The sequence below is a fragment of the Pelophylax lessonae genome (genome assembly GCF_965119305.1).
Source record: "Pelophylax lessonae genome assembly, chromosome: 2".
Lineage (NCBI taxonomy): Eukaryota > Metazoa > Chordata > Amphibia > Anura > Ranidae > Pelophylax > Pelophylax lessonae.
This window is the reverse complement of record NC_138769.1, coordinates 411,188,851-411,211,689: the sequence shown is the minus strand read 5'-3', so window position 1 is coordinate 411,211,689 and position 22,839 is coordinate 411,188,851. Positions and strand designations below refer to the sequence as shown.

The window sequence follows — 22,839 nt, the reverse complement described above, 5'->3', positions numbered from 1 at the left end:
GGCTGGGGGTCAGGGGGACCCTTTGTGGTTTCTTGCCACGCACCTTGAATGTTCTAGTTACGCCTCTGCCCAAAACTGTCCATTGGCGACACTTTAAAGCCTTTACAGGCCATTAATTTAGCCTTAACAGTAAATGATGGTACTAGAAATATTGTTTCACTGCAGTGTATGTGGCAATACCTAATATGTATGGCGCAATTGTTGTTTGCATACTCCTGGGCAATAGATGCGCAAGTTTACTCTTTCACGCGATTTTGACTCGATTTTGACGCAATTTTGAAAGCAATGGCTATGGCTATGGCTCAAAACGCAATCAAATCGTGGCAAAGTAGTGCAGGAACTACTTTGAAGTCGATGCGACTTCAAAACGCACCGATATGAATGGGGCTCATTGAAAATAATGGAAAACGACTTGTCATGCGATTCTGCAGTTCAAAATCGCGGGACAAGTCGCACTAGTGTGAAAGGGGCCTAATATGTACATGCATGTCATGTTGGGTGGCTTTTACTTAACTTAGTTGCCATCCCAGGGGGAGCTGATAAGAAGACATTATGGGTCTGTTAGACCCCTTTTATCAACCCCGCACTCTATTGAAGCTGATGGAGCATAGACTGTGCTTGATCAGCTTTTAACAGGGTGGTTGGGGATTGACAGCATTGAACTTCTGGGTTCATACTACCAAAGGTTGAATAGATTCTTGCTGATCTCCCGACGCTCTTCATCCTTAATCCAAAACAAGGTGCGTACAAGAGCAATAGCCCACATAAGCACTAGCAGCGCTAAATGCAACCTATCTGACAAAGGGCAGCGGATATATAGCTATGTACATTTAGCAAGTGGATCCTTATGGACCAATATTGTTTATAAAGTCCATAAAAGTTCTTAGGGTAGAGTCCTACAAAGAACGAGGTGCATGGAAGACTTAGTGTTCTGATGTTAATAGTAAGAACCAGTGCTGTATAACACAGAATCTTCCCTGCTGATCCCACAGCAGCCACCAAGATCCTTCACCACACCGCTGTGCTCCCCCCTATAGTGTGCACACGTACCCCTAGCACTTGGGTAAAGCGCTCTATTCAGCCAGAGATCCTCCACTTTGTAATGGCGATCCACCTTAGCCTTCAAATCCAACTGGTAGAGCGATGGTCAATAACTCCTCCTCTCCTCTCACATGCAAAGAGAACGACAGGGACCCATAGTGTAATATGCACACACTATACTTTTATTAATAATTAAAATCACACTCACATGGGATGAAACGTAATTAGGCAGAAAAACATGTCCAAGGCAATATCCTGGTTCTCCCACCGTCAACGTTGTCCCCACTGAGCCGCACAATATGGGTGATCCTGCCAACGATTTCCCAAATACGTCCAGACTCTAAATGGCGTGACCCGGGGACTTCTAGGATATTCCCAATGTACCAAAAAAAAGGCAGCGTGCTCCCGCACTGACGCGTTTCGTCTGCACGGACTTCTACTGAGCTCTACAAAGCTCTTCATCCTTACATACCATGGAGGTCCTGAGCACCCAGGTGCGACAGAAAAGCCACAAAGCCAACAGCTCACTTTAAAAAGGTAAACGAACTTTGTAAACTCCTTACTTGAGCCAGAAAAAGGGGTGGAAGTTAAGATGATATTTTAGCTATAGATGGTGTCTAGTGGGCTTAATTCTCCCTTTGGCAGCTATTATGTCTTGGATACTCCAACAGTGCCACTTCCTGCCATAACTCTCAACTCTTCTCCTGTCCACCTGGGAGTTTTAAGTGTTCCTCCTGTCCACCTGGGAGTTTTAGGTGCTCCTTCTGTCAAACTGGGAGTTTTAGATGTTCCTTCTGTCAACCTGGGAGTTTTAGGTGTTCCTCCTGTTGCATGCTCAAAAAAATACAAATCTAGAAGAGAAAGTGCCAAGCCCTCATAATGGCAACAGGTAGCGTGCAGACCCAAAACTCAGGCACAGATATAAAATCTCCAGCATATTAAAAAAAAGCTAAAATATCACTTTTAGATGGACCGACCCATTAGCTAAACTCCTGCAGTCCTCTTGAAAAATGAGTATGAGAACTTACTGTTTCCCTACTTTTCTATGGATAATTCTATGAGAACTGCTGATTCATCACTTTTTGACTTTCTGGAATACTTCCATGTAGGTTTGTCTGATGTGCAGAGAATCGTGGAATCAGGATCCAATCAAATATGCTGCATGCTTGGATGAAAGTTGGAAAAACCCTAATGCATATATCAATGGAGAATCATGAAATTTGACAACCACTGCTCTGTTATGTCTGGTTATCAAACACTTTCTATTGTCTCCTGTTCAAGGACCTGTCCAAACCCTGTGCAGGACTACGGCTGAACCTCAAGGGTCCTGGGTCCCCAAAAATGTACTGCCTTTGCTATGCTTATTACTAAACTAATGCAGCAACTAGAAAGGACATGTACTTTACATACTTGTCACAAAGGCGTTTGCAAACTTCTGAACTGTGTTAGCCACCATTTTAGGCTTTCAAAAGTTAAATGCAGTGGCAGTCCAACAAAAGGTTTTATGTCTTCCCTTCAAGAGTGCTAGTGCAATTTTTAGCCCACTTGGCATAAACCTCTACCTGATTCAGGAGATGGCCTGCTACAAACCGTACTTTTGCCAACTCAAGAACTCAAAACTCAAGTTATTTTCTGTTTATATAAAAACATATCTGTCATATGTTTATTTAATCTGGTCACGCTATTTCCTGTTATACCAATGCCAAACATCTTCATAGTTAATACACGTCTAGCGTTTCAGATAAATATTATGATAGCCAACATTTAAATGGTTTCATCTGCAGTGCAACAATGACTTCTGCAATCCTTAAAACAATATGCCATTGATGCAAACTAACCAGTATATTACCTTAGAATAATAAAATATATATGGCAATGTATAGACGGGTGTGCCACTTGTCAGATATATTAGACCTTTCATATGTTTTACATTTAGATTATATTTGAAAAAAATAAACTTTAACAACTAAATCTATCCATACGGTCAGTGGTGTATTTTGGTTTTGTGCTGCCCTAGGCAAGACTAAAATTGGGCGCCCCCCTTTTGACTCCTATGTAAATGTGCCCCACTCCTTCCTTTTTAACGGATGTGACTCCCTCCAAAATTGAAGGACTTCAAGTCCCAGCATGAACCCCTGAGATCTCATGAGGGGGGGGGTAAGAGGGGGTGGGAGAGAGAGAGGGGGGTGGGTGAGGGAGGGAGAGAGAGAGAGGGGGTTGGGTGAGGGGGGAGTTGAGAGAGAGAGAGAGAGAGAGAGAGGGGGGGGGGGATGGAAGAGAGAGGGGGGTTGAGAGAGAGAGCGAGGGGGTGGGTGAGGGGGGGAAAGAGAGAGGGGGGGGAGAGAGAGAGGGGGTGGGTGAGGGGGGAGGGAGAGAGAGAGGGGGGTGGGAGAGAGTTGCGGGAGAGAGAGAAAGGGTATGAGAGAGAGGGGGTGGGTGAGGGAGGGAGAGAGAGAGAGGGGGTGGGTGAGGGGGAGAGAGAGAGAGAGGGGGGTGAGGGGGGGGAGGGAGAGAGAGAAAGGGGATGAGAGAGAGGGGGGTGAGAGTGGGGGGGTGAGAGAGGAGGGGTTGAGAGAGACGAGGGTGAGAGAGAAAGAGAGAGGGGGTGTGTGAGAGAGAGAGTGAGGTGAGAGAGAAAGGAGGGGTGAGAGAGAGAGGGGGGAGAGAGAGAGAGAGAGGAGGGGGGCCTGAGAGAGAGAGAGAGGTGAGAGAGGCGACTCTAGCAACCAGTGGCCAAAAGAGTCTCCGGTGGAGGGAGGTGTCTTTTTTGCTGCCCCCCTGCAAAATGCCGCCCTAGGCCTGGGCCTTGTTGGCCTAGGCCAAAATACAGCACTGCATACGGTATCTCACAAAAGTGAGTACACCCCTCACATTTTTGTAAATATTTTATTATGTCTTTTTATGTGATAACACCGAAGAAATTACACTTTGCTACAATGTAAAATAGTGAGTGTACAGCTTTATGACAGTGTATATTTGCTGTCCCCTCAAAATAACTCAACACACAGCCATTAATGTCTAAACCGCTGGCAATAAAAGTGAGTACACCCCTAAGTGAAAAGGTCACAATTGGGCCCACCTAGCCATTTTCCCTCCTCTGTGTCATGTTACAAGGTCCCAGTTGTCAATGGGGAGCAGGTGTGTTAAATTTAGTGTTATTGCTCTCACTCTCTCATACTGGTCACTGGAAGTTCAGCCTGGCCCCTCATGGCAAAGAACTCTCTGAGGATCTGAAAAAAACAATTGTTGCTCTATATAAAGATGGCCTAGGCTATAAGAATATTTCAAAGACCCTGAAACTGAGCTGCAGCACGGTGGCCAAAACCATACTGAGGTTTACAAGGACAGGTTCCACTCAGAACAGGCCTGCCATGGTTGACAAAAAAAGTTGAGTGCACGTGCTCAGCGTCATATCCAGATGTTGTCTTTGAGAAATAGACGTACGAGTGCTGCCAGCATTGCTGCAGAGGTTGAAGAGGTGGGGGGGTCAGCCTGTCAGTGCTCAGACCATAAGCTGCACACTGCATCAAACTGATCTGCATGGCGGTTGTCCAAGAAGGAAGCCTCTTCTACTAAAGATGATGCACAAGAAAGCCCGCAAACAGTTTGCTGAAGACAAGCAAACTAAGGACATGGATTACTGGAACCATGTCCTGTGGTCTGAGACCAAGATAAACTTATTTGGTTCAGATGGTGTCAAGCGTGTGTTGCGGCAACCAGGTGAGGAGTACAAAGACAAGTGTGTCTTGCCTACAGTCAAGCATGGTGGTGGGAGTGTCATGGTCTGGGGCTGCATGAGTGCTGCAGGCACCAGAGCGCTACAGTTCATTGAGGGAACCATGAATGCCAACATGTACTGTGACATATTGAAGCAGAGCAGGAACCCCTCCCTTCGGAGACTGAGCCTCAGGGCAGTATTACAACATAACAACCCCAAACATACCTCCAAGACGACCACTGCCTTGCTATAGAAGCTGAGGGTAAAGGTGAAGGACTGGCCAAGCATGTCTCCAGACCTAAACCCTATTGAGCATCTGTGGGGCATCCTCAAACGGAAGGTGGAGGAGCGCAAGGTCTCTAACATCCACCAGCTCCGTGATGTCATCATGGAGGAGTGGAAGGGAAGAGGACTCCAGTGGCAACCTGTGAAGCTCTGTTGAACTCCATGCCGAAGAGGGTTAAGGCATTGCAGGAAAATAATGGTGACCACACAAAATAATGACACTTAGGGCCCAATTTGGCACTTTTGTTGCCAGCGGTTTAGACATTAATGGCTGTGTGTTGAGTTATTTTGAGGGAACAGCAAATTTACACTATTATACAAGCTGTGCACTCACTACTTTACATTGTAGCAAATTGTCATTTCTTGAGGCCCCGTTCACACTGGGGCGATCCGACTTCCCGGGGCGACCTCCAAGGTCGCGGTGCGAGCAGCGCGCCGCAACCTCGGAGTGGCCGGCACGGACTTCATAACATTGAAGTCTATGACGGTCGCTCCGGGTCGCCCCAAAGAAGCTCCGGACCCTTTTTCTAAGTCGGAGCGACTTGTGTCGCTCCTATTAGAACGGGTCCGCAGCTTCCCTATGGAAGGCGACCTACGGCGACCTTTGAGGCGACCAGGTCGCCTCACAGGTCGCCCCAGTGTGAACGGGGACTCAGTGTTGTCACATGAAAATATATATAATAAAATACTTACAAAAATGTATATGTTATATACTAGGCATAATAGATTTTGGAAAGGGTATCCATATTTTCAGTTGGATGAAAAACAAATAGGCAGCATCAAGAGTATCCAAAAGCACTATTAGGAACATATTAAAGTGCACACATGGTTTGAATGCGTGTCTGCATCAAAGTGCTAGACTGACTGTCACAAGATTTGAGGTAGATGAGAAAGCCTAAAGGAAGCTAATGAGAATCTTGCATTTGTGGAGTCATGCACATTACTACATACACATACATTTTTAAGGAATAAAAATGGATTGCTTATCCATGAAATAATTCCAGCTCACTGTGTTCTAGGGTGTCACTGTGTCAACAGTTTAACTCTGATGTGTTTCAGAAAGTATTATTAGGCAAAGATCTCACTAGACCTTGAATAGACTGGGAAAAAGTCATCTTTAAAGATAGGTAAGGTCTGTTAACTATCATTATATGTAAAAACAAAAATGTGTAACCTGGAAAACATCCCTTGAGACCTGCATATCCTATGCACATACAAATTATGTGTAGATAGATAGCTAGCTAGCTAGCTAGATAGATAGATAGATAGATAGATAGATAGATAGATAGATAGATAGATAGATAGATAGATAGATAGATAGATAGATAGATAGATAGATCTTTGATCACCCTATAAAACAGATGTGACAGCAGGAAGATTTCTCCTGACTTTCTATATGAATATAGCAGTGTTGATTGTCAATGTCATGGAGCTTGCACTGATATAAAATAGTCTCCCATACAATACAAATGGTATGGAAGGTAAAAGGAATGAACAATCACAGGTTGGGGTACCTACACAGGGATGTAAATGTTAATTACACCTGAGATGAATGTGATAGATAAATCAGATCATATGTGACCATGTGGCTGTAGAGTGTGTAGATGACAGGCAGCATGGAGCTGTCCACCCATACACAGCACGCTGGTTGTATTCTATCTAGCCTGCTCCTTTGTTGCAGATCTTCATCAGTGAGGTTTGTGGGAAACTCCCTTGCACGATCTCACCACCCCATCACCCCAGAATGATGAAGCCATGAGGACCTTACCTCCTGACATGTCAGCAGCAGCAGCATCCAGTGTAGGCAGGGTATGAGCCAGTCCCAGCCCTGCCCTGCAGTCTGTCCCTGGCTCTGAGCTCCCAGCCACTCCCTGCAGCCAAAGGACACAAGTTGGTGGGGGAGGAAACGGTAGCCAGAGTGGGCACAGCGGAGACAGCTCCCTGAGAGCCCAGATCACCCCTTGTCCTTCCTGGGGGTAAAGGGCAATCTAGTGCAGGAACCATCAGATGGTGTCAGTCATTGTAACATCCTGGTAGTAGTAGAGGAGAGATGGATCCATGGTACCACGATGAGTCCTGAGCCTGCCTGTGTACTAGTGTGCTGAGATCTCCTGTATGTGTACTGATGTGCTGAGATCTGTGTGTGTGTATTGCTGTGCTGAGATCTGTGTGTGTCCTGTTGTGCTGAGATCTACTGTGTGTGTCCTGTTGTGCTGAGATCTACTGTGTGTGTCCTGCTGTGCTGAGATCCACTATGTGTGTGTACTGCTGTGCTGAGATCTCCAATGTGTGTCCTGTGCTCAGATCTCCTGTGTGTGTGTACTGCTGTGCTGAGATCTCCAATGTGTGTCCTGTGCTCAGATCTCCTGTGTGTGTACTGCTGTGCTGAGATCTCCTATGTGTTGTCCTGCTGTGCTGAGCTCTGTGTACCCTCCTGTGTACTGGTGTGATGCAGCTCAGCCTGCTCCACTCAATGGATGAAACAAAAGAGGAAGCAGAGGGGAGATCGTAGGCAGAGGGAGGAGGGGACATCCAGCTGTTTTTAGAAGGCAGTGGAGAATACAGACTTCTGTTTCCTAGATCTGCCATCTTTTATGGAACCAGGAGGGAGGGCAGATTTCACAGTCTAGGATGGTGGGAAAAGATCTGCAGTCTGTTCATAGCTCTACAATACAACTTTCCTATTATTATCCATCTGCTAGGACAAGCACACCAAAATATGCAAGCTTTCTGCAATATGCAAAGGTTTCCTACAAGGTCTCTGTGTTATGGAATACTGATCACAGACAGGAATGTTTACAAATCCTTTGTTATCAAACAGATGTCTGGCTTAGTGGCTTTGGCTGCACACATAGGAGTGCGCAGCCTAATTCAGTAGGGCAGTGGTCTCCACTGATGATGTACTATTCCTCCCACTGACAATAATAATGGGGCACTATTCCTCCCACTGACACTAATGATGGGGCAATAATTCCTCCTACTGACACCAATGATGGGGCATTATTCCCCCCACCGACACCAATGATGTTGCATTATTCCCCCCACCGACACTAATGATGTGGCACTATTCCTCCCACTGACACCAATGATGAGGCACTATTCCTCCCACTGACACCAATGATGTTGCATTATTCCCCCCACCTACACTAATGATGGGGCACTATTCCTCCCACTGAGACTAATGATGGAGCATTATCCCCCCCACCGACACCAATGATGGGGCATTATTCCCCCCCAGCGACACTAATGATGGGGCACTATTCCTCCCACTGACACCAATGATGGGGCACTATTCCTCCCACTGAGACCAATGATGGGGCACTATTCCTCCCCCGCGACACTAATGATGGGGCACTATTCCTCCCACTGACACCAATGATGGGGCACTATTCCTCCCACTGAGACCAATGATGGAGCATTATTCCCCCCACCGACACCAATGATGGGGCATTATTCCCCCCAGCGACACTAATGATGGGGCGTTATTCCCCCCCAACGACACTAATGACGGGGCACTATTCCTCCCACTGACACCAATGATGGGGCACTATTCCTCCCACTGATACCAACCATGGGGAAATAATTTGTACATTGACACCAACAATGGGGCACTATTCCCCCCACTGACACTAATGATGGGGCACTATTCCTCCCACTGACACTAATGATGGGGCACTATTCCTCCCACCAACACCAATGATGGGGCATTATTCCCCCCACCGACACTAATGATGTGGCACTATTCCTCCCACTGACACCAATGATGAGGCACTATTGATCTTTTGATCTTTTATTGAAAAGAATCAAGCAACAAATTTTTTACAAAAGTAAAAAACAGAACTATAGTACAATATTTCAACTGAAAACAAAGGAATTCACATCCATGTGCAGAATATATACAATATATACATAATCCACTTCCAACATTTTTAGAAAACTATTTGAATAAAGCAGCAGAGAGGGCCTAAGAGGCACAACACATCACCTATGTATGCAGCCATTTATCAAAAACTGAGCATTAAGAAAAAATCTAGGGTGATAAGAGACAGAAAGCCACACCCGGGAAAGAGACTCCTGGCAGTCAGGGAGGCTTGAAACCCCTCCACGCCTTCAACCAAGCCCTCTGACCCCACTTGTCTCTCTCAAGCGCCCGAATCTTCCCCACCTCATGCAGAATGTCACACACCACCACCTGAACAGGAAGGATTTTACGCCGAAGGGTGACCTGACACCGTGCATTCCAGGTGTAATAACGGACTACTAAGCTAACTAAAAAAAGTGTATCCAAACAATAGCCCCCACCAGTATTGAATGCTCCATACACCCACTCAGCATAACCCAGCCTGGAGAGGAAAGGAACACAGAGGGCCCGCCCAACCTGTTTGTATACCTCTATGTCAAAAGGGCAACGAAGCAGAAAATGGTCCATAGTCTCCTCCTCACCTGTACATTCCTCCCGAGGACAACCACGATCCATTCCACTGCGGAATTTCAAATTGCCCCGAACATAGAGCCTCCCGTGGAAGCACAACCAGGCCAGATCCCTGAATTTAAGCGGGACTCTAGCCAAATTAGTCAGTCTTAACCCTTCCCTCAAAATTGGGCCTGGGCAATCCCTTAAGGCCAGTGGGTCATGAAAGACTTCGCTCAAGACTCGGCTCATAAGGACTTTACTCGGAGCAGATCTGAGATCTTCAGCCGACAGTCGCCACTGCCGCAGAAACTTCAGACACGGAGCTACATAGGCTGGAAGCTGACCACGATGACCCCTGAGATTCTTCACTTGGCCACCTTCTTCCCAAAGTCGCAGAAAAGGCCTAAACCAAGATCTAAACATGCCTGCCCATCCAGGCGGTTCCACTGCAAGCATACTACCAATATTAAACTTGAGAAATAGCAGTGAAAAGAAAAGAACGGGATTGACCATACCTAAGCCACCCTCCCTCCTGGATAGATAGGTGACATTCCTCTTGATGGGGTTCAGTCTGTTCCCCCTTAGCATCTGGAAGAACACACTATAGATCCTAGCATAGAGAGACACTGGCAAGATGCAGACAGGGCTGACATACAAGAAGATCGGTATCAGGTAAGTCTTAATCAGATCAACCCTTTCCCTTAGAGATAACTTCCATCTCTTCCAGCTGACCACCTTAGTATTGGCAACTTCCAGCCTGCCTTCCCAGTTTTTGAGGCCATAATCGCCAGGTCCAAATTCAATGCCTAATATCTTAATTTTTTCCTGGGGCACTGGAAAGGTGTCCGGGAGATCAAACCCCTCACCTTCCTTTCCCATCCAGAAAACGTCACTCTTTTCCAGATTAATCTTGGAGCCTGATGCTTCAGAGTACCGTGATGTCAGAGAGACCACCTCCTCTGCTTCATCTGTCCCAGTGACAATCACTGACACATCATCCGAATAGGCGGCTCACCCGGGATTCCCACTGGTACCCCACACAACATGCTGCTCTCTAGCCTCCTGATGAAAGGGTCAATTGCAAACACATAGAGCAGGGGACAACCCTGGCGCACCCCAGAGCCAACCTCAAAGGACTGTCCAACCCAACCATTAACAAGAGGGACGCTTTCTGCCCCCTTATACAAGACTTTTAACCAATCAACAAAACCACCCGGCAGACCGTACTTACTAAAGAGCAACCACAGGTACTCATGATTGACACGAACAAAAGCCTTTGCCTGATCCAATGCCAGTAAATACTTTCCCCAGCCTGCAGCCCTGCACAGCTCCAAGGCCTCCCGGACAGCTAAAACCGCTGTGAAGGTGCTCCTACCCTGGATCGAACAGTGCTGATGGCGAGAAAGCAAAGAATCTGCTACTGTCGATAGGCGCCAGAAAAGTATCTTCGCCAGCACCTTTCTATCGACATTGAGAAGGCTGATGGAGCGCCAATTCTCAATCATCGAAGGATCTTTACGTTTTGAAAGAAGAATCACAGCTGAGAGTCTCATGGAAGGGGGAAGCACCCCCTCAGCAAGACAACAGTTAAAAATCTCTACCAAGTGTGGGGCCAGAATAGACTTAAAGGCTTTGTAAAACTCAGCCATCAGACCATCCGGTCCAGGTGACTTTTTGATGGCAAGCTGTTCAATTGCCCTCATCACCTCTTCAACTGTGATCACTTCTGTCAAATTCATCAAAGGGACATCTCCACCATTTAGACCTGGAGTAGAGTCCAAAAAGCTTTCCATCTTGTCTCGGTCAAGCTCTTTCCTCCCAAGAAGTTCAGCATAAAAAGACCTCACGACCTCCAGGATCCCTGACCTGGACTTTGTCAAGGAACCTGTACTATCCTTAAGACCAACGACCATCTTAACAGCTACACCCTGTTTGCAGTTCTGGTAAGGGTCAGGCGAGTGGTATTTCCCATAGTTCCGCTCCAGAACCAAAGAGGTATGCCGGTCATATTGACACTTCCTGAGGAGGATTTTCACTTCAGAGATTGCCCCAGGATCTCCTCCTCTCGAGACAAGAATATCCAGCTTCCTCCGCAAACGTTGGTAGGTCATGTATCTATTAAACTGTTTTTTATTGGCTAGGCCCCTGAAGAATCCAGCAATCCTCTTTTTGGTCAGCTCCCACCACTCAGCCTTGCTGCTACAAAAGTCCAGGATGGTCACCTGTGCCTGAAAGAATTCCTCAAAGGATTGTCTAACATGTTCTTCCTCAAGGAGAGTCGAATTTAATCTCCAGATGCCTTTGCCCCTCTGAGGGAAGTCTGAAGCATTCAAGACCACAGATAGCATACAGTGATCAGAGAACTCCACTGCCTGCACCACTGGGGGTGAGAAAGCAGAGGCCTCCTTCAAAAAAAACCTATCTATCCTACTCTGACTATTACCTCGATGAAAGCTGTGTCATCCGGAAGGTGCTTAATGTGCACATCCACAAGACCAGCATCCCTAACCATACTATTTAAAAAAAACGCTATCATATCCCAGCCTGTCATTGAAGTCCTTCCTGTCCTTGGGCCTAGTCACAGTATTAAAGTCACCTCCAAAAACCACTTGCCGGGATGTAAAAAGAAATGGCTTGATCCTTGTAAAAAGGCATTTCCTGTCCCACTTTGTGTGCGGCCCATAAATATTAATTAGGCGCAGGTCCTGCCCTCCCACAAGAACGTCTAAGACCATACATCTCCCAATCTCCACCTCAATAACCCGCCTGACAGTTACCATGCCGGTTATAAACAACACCGCCACCCCACCGTAAGGCTCGGCCGCAAGAGACCAGTAAGATGGACCATACCTCCACTCTCGCTTGGCCATATGAATATCAGCCAAGGAGGTGAGCCTAGTCTCCTGCAAAAATAAAATTTCAGCATCTAATCGGCTGAACAAAAAGAAGGCCATAGAACGAGCTCTTACTGACTTAATACTGGCGACATTTATTGTCACCACTTTTAACGGAGGGGGAACCGCCATTTGGGTTATTGGGTGCATTGCTTCTTAGCTCCCCTCTGCTGCTCATCACCAGAAGCCTCTCTCTTTCTTGAAGCCTCCTCCAACTCCATTTCAATTTCTGAATTCTGCTCAGAAGAATCCCCAGATGAGGAGATATCCCAAGCAGAAGCCCTATACCGGTTGGAGACAGTCACTGGGGCATCCTGTCCCTGTTCCATCCTCACCGTCTGTCTCTTCCGCCTTACAACCTTCCTTCTCTCCTCCAGGTACTGCAGGTCAGATTCAGAGATGCTTTCATCTCTTGTTTTCTTCTTCTTCTTTGAAGTCTTCACAGAAGACTTCTTTACAGAGGAAGCCGCAGCAGCACCCTTTTTGGTACCCTCTACCACTGGTGGGTGGGGGGCTTCTTTAAGGTCACACTTAGGAAGGGAAGACTGATCGGGAATAACTGACTCGGGGGGCACAGACTTGGAAGGTTCTGACACAAGAGGAGCCAGTACAGTAGGCTGGGGGGACACAGGGACAGACACAGAAGGAATACTTACAGATACAGGAGGGGTGGGCACAGGGACTTGGGAGGGATCCTGAACAAGACCAGGGGAGTCAGTCACCGCAGAGGAGGATGGTACACCAGGGGCCTCATCCTCCAACCTGTCCAGCCTTAACAGGTCATCTATCACCTCTCTATCCATATTATGCCAGGCTTCAGGACATCGGCTGTAGGGGTGGCCAAGGCGCAGGCACAGGTTGCACCTTATGGCCTGGGTGCAGTCCCTGGCCACATGACCCTGTCCCCAACACACTGAACAGATCAGTGCTGAACAAGAGGAGCTAAAATGGCCCTTTTCTCCACAGCGGTGACACAGTTTTGGCTGACCAGGATAAAAAATAGTCATCCTATTCCTCCCTATAAAGGCAGAGGAGGGCAGGTGACGGACAACATTCCCATCCCTAGCCAACCTGACCGTTACCGACCAACCCCCAGTCCAGATGCCACGTTCATCATGAATTTTATCTGACCTGGTCAAAACATCCCCATAAATTCTCAACCAGACCTCTAAGTCCCGAGCAGGAACACTCATTTGTAAGGATAATAGTAATTTTCTTTACTGTTGACCTTTGGGAAACTGCCACTGGCACCAGACCTTCCCATTCGGGTCTTGACCTGCACCGAGCCATATATCGTTCCCAGAACAAGTCAAGACCCTCTGGTCTGGTGAAACTAACCGTGTACTCCCGGCTTCCAGCCACATGTATCAGGGCATATAGGTCATTAGCCCCAAAACCCATATCTAAAATCAGGTCCACCACCATACGCCGTGCTAGAGGGACTGCACCACCTTCCCATTTAAGGAGGACTACGTTCCGCCTTGGACCCCCAGCAGAAGCCATAGATCCAAGACCAGATCCAATGTGGCTCATAGTGGCAGCCTGCAAGTAAAACCGTGATTGGAAGCAGAGCTCCTCCTAGATTGTATCCCTGGCTTAATGATATTGCCAGGAGCCCAGCTTACCACTTGTGCAAATGTAGGTTTATTAGGGCCAAGACCCCACACTGATGTCACATTATCAGGTATATTACTATTATTATTATTACCAGCTTGTCCTAAACCAGCAGTATTATCAGTTACACATACAATGGTGGGTCCCACCACACCTGCAATGTTATTAGGTATAACTGTTTCTGATGCAGTACCAAGTGCCTCCTGCTGCTGCGCTGTAGAGTCCTGGTTAGCTATTACTGAAACAGTTTTGGGCTCAGCAGAAGCAGGGTTAATCGGCTCTTCTGGGTTTTGTAGTTCCTGAGCAGAAATGTAATTTTTTAAGCGTAACATTTTCTCAGCAGGCAAAGCATTGCTGAGCATAGGGGTATCATCCTGGGTGTCACTGGGAAAACCCTCATTATTAGGCAAGGTGCTAAAAGGCACAAAAACATAGAAACATAGAAACATAGAATGTGTCGGCAGATAAGAACCATTTGGCCCATCTAGTCTGCCCAATAAATCTGAATCCTATGAATAGTCCCTGGCCCTATCTTATATGAAGGATAGCCTTATGCCTATCCCATGCATGCTTAAACTCCTTCACTGTGTTTGCAGCTACCACTTCTGCAGGAAGGTTATTTCATGCATCCACTACTCTCTCAGTAAAGTAATACTTCCTCATATTACTTTTAAACCTTTGCCCCTCTAATTTAAAACTGTGTCCTCTTGTGGTAGTTTTTCTTCTTTTAGATATGCTCTCCTCCTTTACCGAGTTGATTCCCTTTATGTATTTAAAAGTTTCTATCATATCCCCTCTGTCTCTTCTTTCTTCCAAGCTATACATGTTAAGGTCCTTTAACCTTTCCTGGTAAGTTTTTTCCTGCAATCCATGTACTAGTTTAGTAGCTCTTCTCTGAACTCTCTCTAGAGTATCTATATCCTTCTGGAGATATGGCCTCCAGTACTGCGCACAATACTCCAAGTGAGGTCTCACCAGTGTTCTGTACAGCGGCATAAGCACTTCTCTCTTTCTACTGCTTATACCTCTCCCATATACATCCAAGCATTCTGCTGGCATTTCGTGCTGCTCTATTACATTGTCTTCCCACCTTTAAGTCTTCTGAAATAATTACTCCTAAATCCCTTTCCTCAGATACTGAGGTCAGGACTGTGTCAAATATTCTATATTCTGCCCTTGGGTTTTTACGCCCCAGGTGCATTATCTTGCACTTATCCACATTAAATTTCAGTTGCCAGAGTTCTGACCATTCTTCTAGTTTTCCTAAATCCTTTTCCATTTGGCGTTTCCCTCCAGGAACATCAACCCTGTTACATATCTTTGTGTCATCAGCAAAAAGACAAACCTTACCATCGAGGCCTTTTGCAATATCACTTATGAAGATATTAAACAAAATTGGTCCCAGTTTTGTCTATTACCTGAGGCTTGATAGCCTTTATCTTATCAGGTACATGATTCGGCAAGTCCTCCACACCACCAAACACCAACTTATCTCCCTGCAATGGAGACTCCATTACCTGGATTACCTTTAGCATGCCTCCTGAGTCCTGAGATGGCAATGGGCTGCTTACCTCACCTTGAGGGGGAAGGGGGTCAGAACTGGGGGTCTCCTCCTCCACCTCCATCTTTGCAAACCTTTGGTCGTTGCCAAAACTTCTCCCTGAAAGGACCATCCCTGCCTTCCATCATGGCCACGATGGTTTCCTGATGTTCCACACGGACCTTAGCCAATTGGACCTCTGAATCCATGGATCCACGGTTCTTGCTGAACAAGCCTTCACACTGCTTTCTCAGGCGCTTTAAATCCGCTCTAAGCTTGTAGAGCTTGTCTCTTTCCCTATTGAGGACTTTGATCCCGGCCACCACTCGCTCCCGAATGGATCCAGCATCTTCATCCTCACCAGGTGCAGAGAGATCACCATCCACGGCTTGTCCAGGGGATGGCTGAGAGCTTCCAGCAGGAGAGGCCCCGCTGGCCTGCATGGCCTCCCCAGATAGGGGCCAGCAGGGCTGGGAGAGATTTTACCAGACTCCCCTCTCAAACAGATCACCTGGAGCAGCTCCAAACACACAGCCAGAGAACCTTGCAGCAGCCACACCCGAAGCTGAATGATGGGAAACTACTCCTCCCACTGACATCAATGATGTTGCATTATTCCCCCCACCTACACTAATGATGGGGCACTATTCCTCCCACTGAGACTAATGATGGAATGATGGAGCATTATCCCCCCCACCGACACCAATGATGGGGCATTATTCCCCCCCCCCCCCCAGCGACACTAATGATGGGGCACTATTCCTCCCACTGACACCAATGATGGGGCGCTATTCCTCCCACTGAGACCAATGATGGAGCATTATTCCCCCCACCGACACCAATGATGGGGCATTATTCCCCCCACCGACACCAATGAAGGGGCATTATTCCACCCAGCGACACTAATGATGGGGCACTATTCCTCCCACTGAGACCAATGATAGAGCATTATTTCCCCCCAGCGACACTAATAATGGGGCACTATTCCTCCTACTGACACCAATGATGGGGCACTATTCCTCCCACCGACACCAATGATGGGGCATTATTCCCCCCAGCGACACTAATGATGGGGTACTATTCCTCCCACTGAGACCAATGATGGAGCATTATTCCCCCCACCTACACCAATGATGGGGCATTATTCCCCCCCAGCGACACTAATGAAGCGGCACTATTCCTCCCACTGACACCAATAATGGGGCACTATTCCTCCCACTGATACCAACCATGGGGAAATCATTTTTACATTGACACCAACAATGGGGCACTATTCCCCCCACTGACACCAACAATGGGGCACTATTTCTCCCACTAACACCAACAATGGGGCATTATTTCTCCTGCTGATGCCAACAATGGGCACTATTTCTGCTGCTGACACCAACAATAGGGAACTATTCCTCCCACTGACACCAACAAAGGGGCACTATTCCTTCCGCTGATACCAAAGATGGGGCACTATTCCTCCCACCGACCCCAATGATGGGGCACTATTTCCTCCACTGACACCAATGATGGGGTACTAGTATTTCTAGTACTTCTACTGACACCAATGATTGGGCACTATATCTCCTACTGACACCAATGATGGAGCACTATTCCTCCCACTGACACAAATGATGGGGCATTATTCCCCCCCAGCGACACTAATGAAGCGGCACTATTCCTCCCACTGACACCAATAATGGGGCACTATTCCTCCCACTGATACCAACCATGGGGAAATCATTTTTACATTGACACCAACAATGGGGCACTATTCCCCCCACTGACACCAACAATGGGGCACTATTTCTCCCACTAACACCAACAATGGGGCATTATTTCTCCTGCTGATGCCAACAATGGGCACTATTTCTGCTGCTGACACCAACAATAGGGAACTATTCCTCCCACTGACACCAACAAAGGGGCACTATTCCTTCCGATGATACCAAAGATGGGGCACTATTCCTCCCACCGACCACAATGATGGGGCACTATTTCCTCCACTGACACCAATGATGGGGTACTAGTATTTCTAGTACTTCTACTGACACCAATGATTGGGCACTATATCTCCTACTGACACCAATGATGGAGCACTATTCCTCCCACTGACACAAATGATGGGGCACTATTCCTTCTGTTGACACCATTGATGGGGTACTATTCCTTCCACTGACACCAATGATAGGGCACTATTTCTTCCACTGACACCAACAAGGGGGCACTATTCCTCCTGCTGACACCAATGATGGGGTACTATTCCCCCCACTGACACCAATGATGGGGCACTATTCCTCCCACTGACACTAATGATGGGGCACTATTCTTCCCACTGACACCAACGATGGGGCACTTATAATCCACCTAATACCAAAGATGTGACATTGTTTATTCCCACTGATGCCGGGGCATTTCCTACACCCACTGGCCATGGTCCGGGCCCCCTAAAGTCTGAAGGACAATAAACTGGCCCTTTGTTTATAAAGTTTGGAGACCCCTGCATTAAGGTGTGCACCCTAAAGGTTACATACATATGTAGCACTACCCCCGTAAGGGTTGCTGGTTGATGGGTGTTCCTCCACCATTTGTTGGATGTGCACTTCCGTCCATGCAGTCCCGGGGATCTCCGCCACCACACTTAGTTCCAGGCGGCCATTTTCCTCCTTGCACCAAAGAGCTGCAGTTACAGCAACCATTTTTCTCGCCTTTGGCCTGTGCCTAGGCTGAATAGGGCCTGTAGTAGCAGAGGATATCCCGGATGAGCCCCCAAATGTAGCACTACCCCCATGAGGGTTGCTGGTTGATGGGTGTTCCTCAGCACTCCTATGACCCTGTGACCCGTCCAGCCCACCTGACACTCTAGGTTCTGACATTGTGTATATATACCTTTAAGAACACCCTGACACCATATAAATGAGTTTTGACCTTTTACTTAGTGAATAAACTGACATAGTTATGTCAGTCAGCCGAATCCCTCCTAAACCAGCGGGGTTCAGCAAGACTAACGCAAAAAAAAAACAGAACAATGAATTTCAATATCAAAGGACAATTTTAGAACAACTCTCTATGATAATAATGCAATATTCAGATTAAAGGAGAACTCCGAGCTATTGTTGTACCGGTAATATCCTAACCAGCAATACTGCAATTAAATGGAATTTTTGCCCTTTAAGAAGTAGTAGATATCAATACCACTCCCTTAGCAAGGCCTTGCTATATCTTCACCGGCAGTTGGAGCTCCTAAACATTTTCCAAGTTGATTATAAAATACTAGGAGAATCAAATGTTAATTTGAAATCCCATGGGAAGTGATGTATATTGCGGTGTCTGCAGTTAGTGTGTAGATGAAAAGGTTAAACTTGCGATCAGAACCCGACACAGGCACCCTCTCTCCTGGATGTCCATCTGTGAGGGCCCTATAAGATAGGCGTTGTGCTATCCCACACTTCGGCGTCTGGGTGTAACGCTCCTGCGTTTCTTATATGGTGTGGATTTTCAGCTGCAGAAATAGTTCCACGTCAGTTGTCATGTAAGAGATATGCTGAGATACCATTCCCAACCTCAATGACTCATCATGTGTGGAAGGTCTTATTTCAGCCAGTAAATACACACAATTAGCAAGCTGGTTCCTAGAGTGACTTTATATATGTGGTAACACAATGATGAAGGTTTGAGGGATAGGTTGAGTGGAGGTGGTAGGTGATAGACACTTGAAGGTGAGACAGTAGCAGATGGATGCAGGAAGGTTTAACAATGTTGTATGATAGCAGATGATAGAATAGCAGGTGGACATACAAAAGAGATCAACCCAGTGCAGAAAAGTAGCAGTAGTCTCAAGAGCTAGCAATCTAGTTTATGCAGATGTGATAAACAGTCTCTACTATGCAGAGCTAGATAGTGTAAGCTTAGTATAAGTTTATAGAGAATTCCCCTGCGGGGTACTTAGCACTATTAGCGATACAGCCGAAGGGTGGTTCAGGAGAGGCGGATGATCCAGTAGCGGGATACAGGGATCAGCGCAGCGAGGTTCCGTCAGCGAAGTAAGCTTGCAAGCATGGAAGCTTCAAGCAAGGTTAGCATCCAGATAAGGGTGTTTGAACGAACACAGTGAGTGAGAGCCGACGCCTTAAATAGCCATCTTGTCCGGCGCTGAGTGATGACAGCTCCAGTCTTAAAGGTGTATGCGCACCTTTCCAAAAGTAAATGGTAGGGCGCATACACTTGTGGAAAGTGTAATTTAGGGTACCAAAGGTACCGGAACATTACACTGGGATTGAGCGGTGCTCTGCCTCTTCATGCTGTCTGGCTGGCCTTCACTCGCTTCCTCTTCAGCTATACTGTGACAGCATTCACAGTACAGTGATCAGCATCCACTCCGCTGAGGATGAGTTCCAGAAACAGGTCAGGCCTCGTGAACTAGGTGCAGCCAGTCTTTCACACATGACAGGCTGATGTGCACTCACTAAGTCCCGGAAGTAAGAGAGAGCTCACACTGTGGAGCAGATAGGTTTATAGTCTCTCCCATGGTCCTTTGCTTCCCCGTTGCTCCCTGGGAGAACAGTTCCCTCAGCAATCCAGATAACAGTCCGCTATCAATTCAGAACTATATCTCCCACAATCCAGTTCTTCTACTTCCTGTGAGAGCCTGAGGCCGATCTCCGCTGAAAGCAGACTTAAAGGGGCACACAGACGACTTCAACAATAACGATAAGTAAATCGATATATATATATCCTAGTAGTCCGATCCCAGCTACACATAAACACAAAAACACACACTATTATAAATAAATGTAAACAAACATTTTATGTATGAAAACATGAGCATTGTCAGAGCAGTAGATGGTATCAAACCATTCATGAGAAAACCAGCCGCCGGCTGCAAATAAACGATAGCGAGGTTATGGCTGATATCTTCAACCATCATCCTGGTAAACCACTTGCAAACAGCAATGTATATATATATATATACGTATTGTGGTTGACAGGTGGTAAAAGTGACTGTAAAGGCAAAACTTTTTTTATATGTTTTGGACAGAGTGGAAATAGATTAGAACATTTGTCAGTTTTTATTGCTGTCTGCGGTCATGTTTACCCTCTCTATTTGTCCTGTTTACCATTATCATTGAAAGTGAAAGAAAATCTCAAATATTTGGTTGCCCCCAGAAAAGTAATAGAGGGGAAATCTTCCAATGGGGACACTAGTACTGGTGACCTGGGGGGGGGGGGGGGGCTTTGGAATTCCCTTTACTTGCTGGGATTTCACTGATTTTAACTAAACAACATGTGTCAGAAATAGGCTTGGTCCTTGCTCCCCCGTCATAGCCTTATACTTACCTTCAATCTCTATCAAGCGATGTGCCTGAGAGCAGTGGCTCTCTCCCTCCTCATTTGCTCAGACACAGCATCGGGAGCCATTAAAGAGGGAGTGGGGGTGGGGCCAAGCTGCACTTTATGTGTCTTATGCAGTGCCAGGACAAGGTCATTCAGCGCCCAGAGCAAAAATGCCAAACTGCACCCCCCCCCCCTTCCATTAGGGTTAGGGTCAGGGTGCCCCACCATCCCAATAAACCATTGCGCCCAGGGCAGCCGACCCTCCTGCCCACCCCTTGTCCCAGCCCTGATCTTATGGACACAACGGGGGGAGGAGCCTGGAGAGGCGGTGGGGGACCCAAGAAGAGAAGGATCAGGGCTGCTCTGTACAAAACCATTACACAGAGCAGGTAAGTATAACATGTTTGTTATTTTAAGAAAAAAATAGTATTTACAATCACTTTTAAGAGATACCAGACAAAATATTCATTACTAGTGATGAGAAAGAGAGATACAGCCACTATAACTAGTTGTTCAAAAAGTTAAATTAGAACTATAGGCAAAACTTTTTTTTAAATTTTGGATAGAATAAGGGAGGATTGTGACCCCTGTCAGGTTTTTTTTTTTCTGCCATCTGTGTCCCATTGCAAAGATTTCCATTCACTTCTTATTCCATAGCCAAACAGGAAGTGGGAGGAAATCCCTGCAAATTAGGGGAATTCCTTGGGGACCCCCAATCCACCAAAAATGGTGTCCCCATTGGAAGATTTTTTCCTCTATAACGTTTCTGGGGACAGCCCAAAATTTGCAATTTTCTTTTAGTTTCACTTTTAATGATAATGGTAAACAGGACAAATAGAGAAGGTGAATCTACTTAATGGGGGCACAGACAGTAATAAAAACTGCCAAGGGCTGTAATCCCTCTCCACTCTATCCAAAACTGAAAAAAAAGTTTTGCGTTTAGTTATATTTTAGGCTTTGTTGTTAGGCTCCCCACTACATGTTCCTCCTACCCCCCCCCCCCCAAACACTTACCTGAGTCTTCTCTCTTCACTTCCTTGCCTCACAGGAGACTCAGGCAGCAGTGGGTGCCATTGGCTAAAAATAACTCCCCACTACATGTCCCCCCCCCCCCAAACACTTACCTGAGTCTTCTCTCTTCACTTCCTTGTCTCACAGGAGACTCAGGCAGCAGTGGTGCCATTGACTAAAAAGAACTCCCCACTACATGTCCCCCCCCCCCAAACACTTACCTGAGTCTTCTCTCTTCACTTCCTTGTCTCACAGGAGACTCAGGCAGCAGTGGGTGCCATTGACTAAAAAGAACTCCCCACTACATGTCCCCCCCCCCCAAACACTTACCTGAGTCTTCTCTCTTCACTTCCTTGTCTCACAGGAGACTCAGGCAGCAGTGGGTGCCATTGACTAAAAAGAACTCCCCACTACATGTCCCCCCCCCCAAACACTTACCTGAGTCTTCTCTCTTCACTTCCTTGTCTCACAGGAGACTCAGGCAGCAGTGGGTGCCATTGGCTAAAAATAACTCCCCACTACATGTCCCCCCCCCCCCCAAACACTTACCTGAGTCTTCTCTCTTCACTTCCTTGTCTCACAGGAGACTCAGGCAGCAGTGGGTGCCATTGACTAAAAAGAACTCCCCACTACATGTCCCCCCCCCCCCAAACACTTACCTGAGTCTTCTCTCTTCACTTCCTTGTCTCACAGGAGACTCGGGCAGCAGTGGGTGCCATTGGCTAAAAATAACTCCCCACTACATGTTCCCCCTACCCCCCCCCCCCCAAAACACTTACCTGAGTCTTCTCTCTTCACTTCCTTGTCTCACAGGAGACTCAGGCAGCAGTGGGTGCCATTGACTAAAAAGAACTCCCCACTACATGTCCCCCCCCCCCCCAAACGTCTCTCTTCACTTCCTTGTCTCACAGGAGACTCAGGCAGCAGTGGGTGCCATTGGTTCCTGCTGCTGTCAGTCAAATCCTGTAAGGAGAGGAAGTGAGGGACATGGCCGAGCCAA

At 46.9% G+C, this 22,839-nt stretch overlaps 1 protein-coding gene across 3 annotated transcripts in view; it reads right to left on the bottom strand.

Moving 5' to 3' along the window:
* The window catches only part of CLIP2 (CAP-Gly domain containing linker protein 2), a 196,309-nt gene extending 189,160 nt beyond the window's left edge, over positions 1-7,149 (bottom strand). For 2 of the 3 annotated variants that reach the window (XM_082245203.1, XM_082245204.1), the window contains exon 1: positions 6,813-7,146. The gene's annotated coding sequence lies outside the window, so the exon portion shown is untranslated. Of the gene's footprint in view, positions 1-6,812 lie in introns of all 3 variants that reach the window. The other variant, XM_082245205.1, reaches the window with a different exon arrangement.
* Between the last annotated feature and the right edge of the window lie 15,690 nt (positions 7,150-22,839).